Source organism: Trichechus manatus, unplaced genomic scaffold (genome assembly GCF_000243295.1).
Source record: "Trichechus manatus latirostris isolate Lorelei unplaced genomic scaffold, TriManLat1.0 scaffold00205, whole genome shotgun sequence".
Taxonomy (NCBI): domain Eukaryota; kingdom Metazoa; phylum Chordata; class Mammalia; order Sirenia; family Trichechidae; genus Trichechus; species Trichechus manatus.
Genome location: NW_004444141.1, coordinates 2,305,140 through 2,317,990, shown reverse-complemented (window position 1 = coordinate 2,317,990; position 12,851 = coordinate 2,305,140). Strand labels below are relative to the sequence as shown.

Genomic DNA, 12,851 nt, shown 5'->3' with positions numbered 1-12,851 from the left:
TTTAACTTAGATATAGTGGAAAATGAGGCCCGTGTTATTTTGATGCCTTTGCATTAGGGGATCATTTAAATAGATGCTGGATGGATCACGTAATAATGTAAATTAATGTGCTGAGATAGTGGAAGAAAGAAGCAATATTTTGGAACCACACTGAGAAAGTTTTTCAGGAACTATTTCTCTTTTTTCTATTTTAATCTGCCTTCCTTTACAGTCTTCTTAAATTGATGAATTCAAATTTCTTTGCATTCTTTTGCCAGAAGACAAATTTTTTCCAAGATTAATTCAGATTTACACTCAACAGAATGGCTCAAACAAGGATACTTAGCATGGGGGGTGTGGGGTGTCTGATCATTACTAGTATAGCTCTGAGTTATTTTCCAGCCTTGGTGTTGTGTGTTTTAACTGGGTAGAGAGAAGTTGTGAAGTTATAGCCAGCACGTGGAATTGCAGATAACCAGCTAGGATAAGGGGGAAGTTTTGTAGGTAGAGGATTTGGCATACACAAAAGCATGGAGTGGAGAAAAGGTAAGAGTCAAGGCCGCAGTGGACTCAGGCATGAGGGGGAGGTGACAGTCTTTCAACAACTTGTGGCAGATAGTAATTTGCAAGGAAGGTGGGACTGGGAGGATTTGCGCATGTTTGTAGGGAGAGGGAAAGAAGCCAGTGGGGCAAAGGGGTGAAAGAGGGAAAGAAGCCAGTGGGGCAAAGGGGTGAAAGAGACGAGAGGAGAGAGAGCTCGGAAAGGAAGGTCTGGTGAGGAGAGGAGAGGAGATCCTTAGAGAGTTGAGACAGCATAGCCTAGGAGAGGAAGAAGGACCAGTCTTCTTTGGAACGTGGGCAAAGGAGCAGGTGCAGCATTAGCTAAGTTTAGATGGAGAAGAGACAGTGAAGAATTTTATGCACTTTTTTATTTTCTCGTTGAAGTAGGAAGTACGATTATTGTGGGACATAAGGGATGGGTTAGCAAAAACGACATGAAAGAGTGAAGTTTAAGAATAGCTGCTGGGCGAGGGAGTGGGTGGGTGGTCAGTGGTAAGAAAAATTTAAACTAAGGACATGTAAAAGGACTTGCTACTACAGAGCAGCCAGCTCTATATGGAAGGTCCGTTGCTAAGTTTCTGTATCAGAAATAGGCACGTGCCTTTACCAAAAAATTAGAATGTTTTTAATATCACAATAACTTTTTTGAAAGAAAATGTTCCTAGAAAACCAATTTCCAATTAGAGACCCAGAACTTGAATTTTTCTCTTAAGCTTAATGTTGGCTAACAAAACTAGCATCTATTCAGTTGAAGATTGTAGAATTACAGATCAGTAATCCTCTGTACAAAGTTTATTGAGGCTTTTCCTGGTCTGAGACCTTTCTGTTGCCATCTTTATCTTAGTGTGCATTACACTGTTTTGTAATTAATTGTTGGTTTAATTGTCTCTCTTGGATTCTCTCTTTTTCTACTGTGAATTCCTTGAGTGGTGGTTTCTTATTGTCATTTTGTGTTGCCAGTGCCTGACACATTGTAGATTTAATTAATAAATTTTGGCTGAATTAATATGCAGTGCAACTATTCTAATGTCTGGAAAAGAACGTAAAATAAAAATTGAAAAATAAGCATTGTAGTGGAGCTTGTAACTTATATGGGACTCTGATTAATGTCCACAGGAGGCAGTATTAGAACATTGTGCTTCTGTTCATATATTCTCAAAACTATTTAAGCAAGGTTGTTTATATTATTGTAGTAAGCCTATGAAAGTGTCTGGTTGTGGTACGCTTTTGGGAAGTGAAAATTCGTGCCACTAGTATCCCAAGAGCTGTCGATAAGATGTGCCCACGTGAACATTTGTGTGAGTGTATTTTAGGAAAATTATTAGCAGAAATAATAAAAGATTACTAGGGGCTGGCAGACAATTGTTTTTCCATTTTTAAATATTTCCTTTTCTTTTTAACAACAAACTTCGTTAAACAAGCAGTGGAGTTTTAGAAATAGAAATGTTGTAAGCTTATTTGGGTAGGATGGTATTCTTTTTCAGATAAATGTATGAACGATGTATTTTTCCAACTGGATTAGAAGGAAGTCACTCATCTGGACGGCGTATGCTCTAGTAGGCAAAGCTTCCTAGGACTGCAGCTTAGCGTTTTCCCTTGATATTTTTCACGGGTAGTGAGAAATGACCATATGTAGAAGATGAGTGTCATTGATGATCAGGAAAGGCTATGTGTGCATGGACGTATACCTCCTCTTTTTTTTTTTTTTTTTTTTAACGTACTGTTGAAATCAGTATTTGTTGGATATTTTGTTGTCTCTTATAAAGGCACACCAACCAAATGTCTCTCTGTACTCAGAAAAATGGTCTTCGGTGAATGTTTCTGTTCTAGGTGCAGTATGTTAAAGTGGAAAAAATACAAGAGACAGCAGCCTGAATTCTAATCTAAATCTTGGGCAAGAACTTACTAGATCTTTAATTTTGGATAAATTATTTCTTAGCTTCCGTTAGCCTCAGCTTTCACATATGAAAAATGGGAATACTGTCTATGTCATAGGGTTGTTGTGGTGATTAATGGTTTGTATAAGGTACTTCCTGGCATATATCAGCGAATGCTACCTACATCCCCCTCTGCTTTTATTCAACAAATCTATGTAGTACATCTTGTTTCTATATTTGCTTTGGTTTCTAGGAAGCTTAGAGCTATTTTGTGTTAAATTACAATAGATTTCCTCAGCTGTAGTATTTGCTTTCTTGTCCTTTTAATTTTATTTTAGTTATGTTATTTTTTTGTAAACTAGTTTAATTCAAGTTTTGAAGTTTGGTAACAGAAATATAAAACCATTTAATTTGTACAAATATACATGTAAAATATATTACAGATGCATATATAATATATATTCTTTCATTGTCTAATAAAAAGCAGGGGGAGCACCATCTTTCTTATTTCTTCATCTCTCACGTATGTCTAGTAGCACCATCCCAACTATCCAAAAGAGGTTGTTTTAATGACATGCAGGGAACTAGCTAGCATAGGTTATAAAAGCTTTATTTCAGTTAAGAATATTGCACTGGAAGTGAAAATTTGGGGATAAGGCATAGTATTGTTAGTTCCGACTCATGGCAGCCCCTAGGGTTTATCCCTTTTCTCTTTTTCTGTGCTTACGATGACCATGCTGTGAAGGAAACACTGGTGGGGGGGGGGAACAACTACTCTTGGTTCAAACACTTTTAAAATGGGTTCGGAGAGTGTATGGATTTTTTTTTTTTTTTTTGAAAAAAATATTCTGCCTGATGCACTGTATTTTTCACAAATAGCATGTCCATGCAAATAATGCACACATACGTATAATGTGCAGAAATGACAATATTATGTTAAAAAGTTCTGGCATAGTGCACCCATGCATATACCCTGCATGTCTCGTGACATTTCCAGAAGTGAATTTTGGCCTCATTTATCATCATTCAATAGTCTGAAAACGTTGCTTTTGATCATATTTGTATAATAAAAGTATAAACCATGATCAAGAAGTCATGGATCCAGTGTGGTAGTACCCTGGTAATTGGAAGACAAACAGTTGAAACTGCATTTGATTCTATTAATTTGATAATTGTATCCCTGTTGCTTTTGAGTCATCAATCAGAACCTTGAACCTACTGACACCTGTCCAAAGTGAAGCCTGCACTGGTATAAATGGCATCAAGTTAGTTATCAGTAAGAATCTTGATTCAGTCTGCATTGACATAATTATCACAGTCATCTTCCAATTCTGGCTTTTTAACTGGAGGAGTAAACAAAGCAAAACTGACACAATTGCTCTTGGCTCAACAGTTGAGTGGAAACCTGGTAGTGTAGTAGTTAAGAGTTAGCTGCTAACCAGAAGGTCAGCAGTTTGAATCCACCAGGTGCTCCTTGGAAACCCTATGGGGCAGTTGTACTCTGTCCCATAGGGTCGCTATGAGTTGGAATTGACTCACTGGCAACGGGTTTCATTTTTTTTTCCTAGGAGTTGTATGCAAAAAGCTTATCGGATCATCTTAGGTGAAACTATTAAGCTAGGTTAGGTCTGCTTATTTCATAGTCGTCTTATGTCTTATTAGTGCCACTATCTGATTAATGATCATAAGTCACCTTAGTCATATACTTGTGAGCATATAAAAAGACCCTTGCTTCTTGTACAGCTCACATTTGAATTTTGCGATCTCTTTACTGGAACCAGGAGCCCTGGTGGTGCAGTGGTGAAGAGCTCGGCTGCTAACCAGAAGGTAGGCAGTTCAAATCCACCAGCTGCTCCCTGGAAACTTTATGGGGCAGTTCTACTCTGTCCTGCAGGGTCGCTATGAGTCCGAATGGAGAAAGGAGAAAAAGGAGCTGGAGAAAATGAATATGAAAACGTGCATGTCTTTGGCCCAAAGTGAAATGGCCCGAGTTGGAGAATGACTTGAAAGAGTGGATTATTTCTTGAAGGGAACAAAATCAAGCTGTCTCTACTGTCACAATTCAGATCAAAGCAAAGCTTCTGGCAAATGAAAGAGGAATCCCAGATTTCAAGGTGGGGTTCTCCTGGATTTCTAAATTCATGAAAAGGAATGGCTTTTCTGTGAGAATGAGAACCACTGTAGGCCAGAAACTTCTGGATGACTGGGAGCAAAAGATGGTCAACTTCTGCGAATTTGTCACCAAAGAAAGCTCTGCAATGGATGTAATTAATGTGAACAGAGTTCCAGTGTCTTTTGGCATTCTGGTCACCAGAGCTGTAAATGCTTCAGGTATGAAAACTGTAGCCATTGCAACCACTGGGCAGGAGAGGGCTTGCTTCATTGTAGTCCTTGGTTGCACTGCGAGTGAGGTGAAAGAAATTAAAGCCAGTAGTGATTTTTGAGAGAGTTACCATGCCCTGTGAGAAACTGCCCACTGGTGTGGTTGTGCACTGTAATAAGAAGGGATGGGTGGACTGTGATGTTTTAAAGTATGGGTAGATACATGTTACAGGGCCAGGAAGAGGAGATTCTTTTCAAAGAAATACTAATGTTTGATGTCATGGCTGCTTACAAAGAAAAAAACATACAAAATTATATTAACTCAAATGGTGTCCATATCAATCATACCTGGTAGCCTTACCTACAAGCTGCAGCTGCTAGATATAGCAGTCAACTACCCATTCAAGACTTTCGTGAGAAGAGAGTGCGGTTGAATGGATGCAGTCTGGGATTCATGAGTTCACACCATCAAAATGATTGAATCGGACGACGTTTACAGAAGTCTGCAAGTGGGTGGCTTCTGCTTGGGGGAAAGCAACCCTAGAAACCATCTGCAACAGTTTCAGAAAGGCTAGGGTTGTGTACCAGCAGAATACCGATGCGATACTGCTGATGATGACATCAGTTTAGAAGTCACAGAGAGCATCTGCAGGAAACTGAGATATTTCAATGATGATAGTGACCAGGGATCAGACTTAGAAGAGTTCTGGGAGTTGGATGATGATGATGATAATGAATAAACTAAAATGGCCTATTTTAAGATGAAAACAATTTCTTCTGGTGACTTTTATTTGTTGATTTCAGAGACACTGATTATAAAAAATTATGTTTCAGTTTAAGATTTATGAAAGCAATAAAATAGAAACAACGTCTTGTTCTTGTAGTTTTAGGCCTAGGATCATTTTTTTAATTAATTTGTAGCTCTTCGTGCATTTATGCTCACTGGTTTCAGCATGGTGTCCCACTTCCGTCACAAGCCCGTTCAGTTCACCATTGGTTGCACTTATTTTAGGAAAATACCTACCTTAAATGAAGTTTCCATGAGATCAGTTTTATCCCAGTAACATTAAAGCCGTTGGACAGGAAAAAAAAATTGAAATTGAAGTCAGCAACGTATAAAAAAAATTATTATAGCGCAGTCTGAAAACAATGCGTGGTTTGCAAAAATGTATAATACGCATGTCTTTCGCATAAAATATGTTACATTCAAACCTTTGTCCGTTTTTAATTAGACTGTCTTGTTGAATTGTAAAATTTCTGTATATATTTTGGATATAAGTTCCTTATCAGGTATATATATATAATCTGCAGATATGTTTTCTCATTCTGTGGTTTGTCTGGAGCCCTGGTGGCGTACTGGTTAAGAGCTCAGCTGCTGACCGAGAAGGTCGACAGTTCACATCCACCAGGTGCTCCTTGGAGGCCCTATGGGGCATTTCTACTCTGTCCTCTAGGGTCACTATGAGTCGGAACTGACTTGAAGGCATCTAACAGTAACAGCAACATGGTTTGTCCCTTCTCTTTTTTTGATGGTGTCATTTGTAGCAAAAAGTTCTTAATTTTGATGTAGTCTAGTTTATTTTTGTCGCTTGTGCTTGCTATATTTTTAAAAAACATTTTTGTGTTGAAAATTATTTTATCTCCTACTTCCTAAAATACTAAGATCACAGTTTTAAAAATATATTTTACTGTTCAGATTTTAAAATCATGGCATGAGACTGGAAATACTGACAAGTGAACAGCCTAGTTATAGGAGTTTTCCCTATAATGACTTTTTTTATCTGTCTTTACACATTGTGTGTGTGTGTATATACACATATATACATATATACACGTGTGTATATATATTTTCTCCACTTTTATACATTATAGAAACTTAGGAAAGTTTCAGTGACTTTCTTTTTCTATTTTAGGACCAAGATAAATCTTTTAGAAATACTTCTCCTTAAGGATTGTAATTGACAATCGGATGTTTTAAAATTCTAAAGTCAAAACAAGCTATTTCAATTATCTTCCCTTTGTATAAATTAGGTAAAAGGAATCTCTCAAATGTAGAAAAGTACTTTTTCTTTATTAAAAATATTTATTTTATGTAATGTTATATCTATTGTATAAAATATAAAGAAGATATTTAAAATCAGCCGTAACTCCACCACCTAGACATAAACTCTTAACATTTGAGTGTTTTTCCTTTCAGAGTGAGTGTGTGTGTATATAGTTATATTTTACTCTAGTCACTTATTATGTGCATTTCCCATGTCTTTTATTTCTCAGAAGCATGGTTTTCAGTGGTGATATTGGTATATTTTGTGTTGTGAATGACATTGCATTTAACCATTCTTAAATTATTGAATAATTGTATTGTTTCCATTACTAAAAATAGTGGTTTGGTAAATGTTTTTAAATCATTATGTGCATTTCAGATTATTTCCTTAGGATACCTGTAAAACCTGTTGCCATTGAGTCGGTTCCGACTCATAGTGACCCTATAGGACAGAGTAAAACTGCCCCACAAGGTTTCCAAGGAGTGGCTGGTGGATTTGAACTGCTGACCTTTTGGTTAGTAGCCAAGCTCTTAACTTCCCTGCCACCAGGGGTCCTTCCTTAGGATAAATTACTAGAATTGCAATTAATGGGCCCAAATGGCATAAACTTTTTAATGTGTCCTGATGCGTATTGCCACATTTCTCTCCAAAATGGTATACCATTAGTGAGAGGAGGAGCCAACATGGCACTGTAGACAAAAGGAACACACCAACCTTGTTCACCAAAGACCTGAAAAACTAATTAAAACAGATACAAACGACAGTCCTTGAACCCTAAGTGTCAAGTGAAGGGATAAAGAACTCGATCAAGCACTAATGGAATAAGAAACTGACAGAGAACAGAGAACAAGGAGAGCTGTGGAGTGGAGGCCCCCTGCCAGCTAATGCAGCACAGGTTCTCCATCTTGGACCTCAGCTACCAATGACCCTGGACAGGGAGTATGGGAAGGCAACTTCATGGAGTTTCCAACAGGAGACAGAGCACCCAGTACCAGGGTTACACCCTTTCTCACCCTGACACTTCTCTTCTGTACGTGGCCTCCACCACTTTCTAATGGGCCCCTGCCCTTTCTTGACATGTAGTGTTGCACCTCTCGGCTAGACAGTCCCTGGCGTACCCTTCCCCGGGTCTGTGCCATCCCCAGTGGCTGGCTCCTTCATTGACATGGTATTTTATTTTTTTTGTTGTTTCTTCTCTCCCTCTACCTTCCTTCGTTTCCTTTCTCCAGCCCACCCAGCCCTGTGTGCCATTCCTGCCCCCTTTTGAGAGGCTGCACTGTACTGCTTGGCTAGAGAGCCACCAGTAGCACACAGCCTCCCCAGGTCTGTGCCACCGCTCCCTCAGCACCATATATTTTTGTTTCGTTTTTTTGTTTTGTTTCTTCTCTCTCTCTCCCCCCCTTCCATTCCTTTCTCCTGCCCACCTAGCCCTGTACTGCACCCCCACCCCTTCTTGAAGGGCCGTGCTATACTTCTGGGCCAGGGAGCCACTGGTACTCTGCCTTGCTGGGTCTGCGCCAGCGTGGCTGGCCAGCTCCCACAGTGCCATTTTTGTTGTTGTTGTTGTTGTTTGTTTGTTCTTTTTTGTTGCTGCTGTTTTTTTTCTCTCTCCCCTCTTTTCCTTTCTCCCGCCCACCTAGCCACTTGTGCCGCCCCACCCCCCTTCTCAACGGGCCATGCTGGGCCATGCTGTACCGCTTGGTTAGAGTACTGGGACACGCCTCCCCAGGTCTGCGCCGCCCCCTCAGGCCAGCTCCCTCAGCACCATATGTTTTATCTTTGTCTATCCCCTTCTCCCTTTTCCTTCTCCCTCACACCTAGGCCCTGTGCTGTGTCTGCGTCTTACTGATGGGCCATGCTCCACCGCCTGGCAAGAGATGTCTGCTTACTGCTACCCTGATTCTGCCCCGCCCCCAATGGCCGGCTCCCTCAGCAACATGTTTATTTTGTTAATGCTTTTTTGTTTTGTTTCTTCACCCTCTTCCCCTTCTTTCCTTTATCCTACTCACCTAGCCCTGTGCGCGCTCATGCCCCTTCTCAACAGCTTGGCCATAGAGCCGTTGGCATACCACCTCCCCTGGTCTGCCCCACCCCCTCCGGCCTGTTCTCACCACGCCGACATTTTATTTATTTATTTTCATTTTTTGTGCTTTTTTCCACTTCTGTTTCTCTTACCCACTTAGCTCTGCACATCACAACGTGACGAGAAGTATCGTGCCCAGAAACAAGAAGGCAACAAAACATGCCCAGCCCACCTGCCCAGATATAACCAAATAAAACAAAAAAGCAGGACGAAACAAGCAACTACAATCAATAAATGAAGAAAATAATTCCTGAATGTCTCAGAAATAGCAGACGATATCAAAACATACAAAAAAAGAACAGGACAGGGTGGCTCCAGTAGGCGGCCAAAATAAACCACCAGGTGACCTTCCAGTAGGAAAAAAAGGCCCTAGAACCACCTGATAGGGAAATCAGTCAAGAACCAATGGTACTGAAGGAAGATGTCCAAGTTGCACTGAAGACGTTGGTGAAAAACAAGGCTCCAGGAATTGGTGGAATACCAGTTGAGATGTTTCAACAAACTGTGCAGCACTGGAGATGCTTACTCATCTATGCCAAGAAATTTGGAAGACAGCTACCTGGCCAGCCGACTGGAAGAGATCCATATTTATGCCTATTCCAAAGAGAGGTGATCCAACTGAATGTAGAAATTATCAAACAGTATTAATATCACACACAAATAAAATTGTGCTGAAGATCATTCAAAAGTGGTTGCAGCAGTACATCGATAGGGAACTGCCAGAAATTCAAGCCGGATTCAGAAGAGGACATGAACTGAGGGAAATCATTGCTCATGTCAGGTGTATCTTGGCTGAAAGCAGAGAATACCAGAAAGATGTTTACCTGTGTTTCATTGACTATGCAAAGGCATTCAACTATGTGGATCATAACAAATTATGAGTAACAATGTGAAGAATGGGAATTCCAGAACACTTAATTGTGCTCATGAGGAATGTGTACGTAGAACAAGGGGATAATGTGTGGTTTAAAGTCAGGAAAGGTGTGCATCAGGGTTGTATCTTTTCACCATACTTATTCAATCTGTATGTTAAGCAAATAATCCAAAAAACTGGACTATATGAAGAAGAAGATGGCATCAGGATTGAAGGAAGACTCATAACCTGTGTTATGCAGATGACACAACCTGCAAGATCAGGGATTACAGCCTTCAGTAGGTATTACACCTCACCATAAAGAAAAGAGAAATCTTCACAACTGGACCAATAAGCAACATCATGATAAATGGAGAAAATATTGAAGTTGTCAAGGATTTTGCTTTACTTGGATCCACAATCAACGCCCATGAAAACAACAGTCAGGATATCACATGACATATTGCATTGGGAAAATCTGCAAAAGACCTCTTAAAGTGTTAAAAAGCAAAGATGTTACTTTAAGGACTGAGGTGCACATGACCCAAGCCAGGGTGTTTTCAGTCCCCTCATATGGATGTGAAAGTTGGACAATGAATAAGAAAGACCAAAGAATTGACCCCTTTGAATTATGGTGTTCGTGAATAATATTGAATATCCCATGGACTGCCAAATGAACAAATGAATCTGTCTTGGAAGAAGTACAACCAGAATGCTCCTCAGAGGCAAAGATGGTGAGACTTTGTCTCACATACTTTGGATGTGTCATCAGGAGGGACCAATCCCTGGAGAAGGACATCATGTTTGGTAAAGTAGAGGGTCAGTGAAAGAGAGGAAGGCCCTCAACGAGATGGATTGACACAGTGGCTGCACCAATGGGCTCAAACACACCAGTGATTGTGAGGATGTCACAGGACCTGGAAGTGTTTTGTTCTGTTGTAGGTAGGGTTGCTATGAGTTGGAACCGACTTGACGGCACCTAACAACAAGTCTTTATTAATTACATGGATTGATTTTTAGATAATGTCAACCATATTATTTGGAATGAATTTTAATGATTAAGGGGTATGATCAATATGTGTCATACTAGTTTTGGTTAAAATAAAGTGCAACTGTAAAATAAAGAGCCTGATTTTCCTTTGTGCCTTATAAATTAATTTACTCTAATGATCAACCCAAAAGAATTTCGTAGAAGGTTTAGTTGAAATGGCTAATATGTGCAGTCTCAGGAATTTTCTGAAGTTTTTTTTTATTACTTTAAATCCTGTATGATAGTACTTCGAGCTTAAAGAGTGTAAAACCAAACCTATTAAGGTAACTTTTAGAAATCAGCAATAAGAGATTAAGGACATGTGCCACTTAAACCTGTGTAAATTTAATTAGGTGATTTACTTTATCATTTGAGATAAGCAGAACATTACTGCCACCTGGAGGATTCTCCCATTGTAACTTTATATTATCCAGTAGGAGCATTTGACTCTTTATCAATGCTAGTAATGAAGTACAGGCAGTCCCCAGGTTATGAACTTCCCACTTAAGGACAACAGGTACTTGCCCTTTAATGTTGTCGTAATTTGCCCTCCCTTTGAAATGATTGAACCAACCCCTACTCGGAACAAATTGTTGTCATCACAGTCACTTTCACTTGCTGCACATGCAGCTTTTAAAGCACTGACAAGGCTTTGAGCCTACACACCTGTTCTGACTCATTTACAAATTCCACTTAAAGATTTAAAGACACAGTTAGGAATGGATCTGGTTTGTAACCTGTAATTTTACTTCTGTATCTTCAGGTCTGAAATACAGAGGATGTTGCCTTTCTCCTGTGGTTTCTGATCAGGCAGCTAGTGAACTAGTGTTTTTTGATGGTGACCTTACCTAGTATTTTTCTAGGTCCTTGGAGATTGTATTTCAGACTAGACTGCCTTTTTCTAACAATTAAATTGTTTAGATGGATTGCATTTACATAGTATAATTTAAAAGATTTTTTTATTATTAGTATGTTGTTGTTAGATGCCATCAAGTCCAGTTCTGACTCATAGTGACCCTGTGTACAACAGAACAAAACACTGCCTGGTTCTTTACCATCTTTATAGTTGTTGTTATGCTTGAGTCCATTATTGCAGCTACTGTATGTGTCCATCTCATTGAGGGTCTTCCTCTTTTTCACTGACCCTCTACTTTACCAAGCATGATATCCTTCTCCAGGGACTGATCCCTCCTGATAACATGTCCAAGGTATGTGAGACTAGTCTCGACATGCTTGATCATAAGGAGCATTTTGGCTGTACTTCTTCCAAGACAGATTTGTTTGTTCTTTTGGCAGTCCATGGTATATTCAATATTCTTCGCCAACACCGTGATTCAAAGGTGTCAAATCTTCTTTGGTCTTCCTTATTCATTGTCCAGCTTTCCCATGTATTTGAGTCTACGATAGTGTGTAGCAAAAGTGGGAAAGTTGAAAGTGGAGACGTGATTATACATTTATGAGGAATTAGTAAATGAGTTCTTGACTTTTATTTCTAACGTAAAATAAAAGCTAATAGACATGGTTTTTAGTTATTGTGTACTTCATGTTGAAACCTTAAGGTATTTTAGTGACTCAGAGGAAATTAATTGAAAGCAGCAGCATATTTCTTTCCTGTATAATAACCTTGTTATTGCAAGGTGAACTATTCAAGTACATGTGACTGAAAATTTATAATGCAGGGATCATTTGTGCACGTGTTTCTTCTTTTGTATAACAACTCCTTTTACTCCGTGCAAGTACCTGAAGTAGAACAACATCAGCTAATCTTAACACCTTCAGGCTATGAACTTCCAATATTTGAAGCAGAAACGAGGCTTTAGAATATGTTGAGAGTTTTTCACATCTTTATTTAAAAATTTTGTCGGAGAGTATATGAATAGTAGCCGATATAAGGCTAATTCCCAAAATGTGAATTTAACTCGTTACCACTTCCCCACTTCATCATTCTGATACCAGCCACCCACCTGGCACTTTCTGACCTTAACCACTCAGAGTTGGATCTCCACAAGTTAGGACTCTGTCCTTCTAGCCTCTGCCAAATACCCCCTGTAGGCAAACACCAGCCTCTTTGCTGATTCTCACTGCCCCTGGTGGGTTCAGT

The 12,851-nt window shown here is 39.5% G+C and overlaps 1 protein-coding gene across 2 annotated transcripts in view; it reads left to right on the top strand.

The window, feature by feature from the left end:
* The window catches only part of COG6 (component of oligomeric golgi complex 6), a 149,700-nt gene that overhangs the window by 27,985 nt on the left and 108,864 nt on the right, over positions 1-12,851 (top strand). The window lies entirely within an intron of this gene.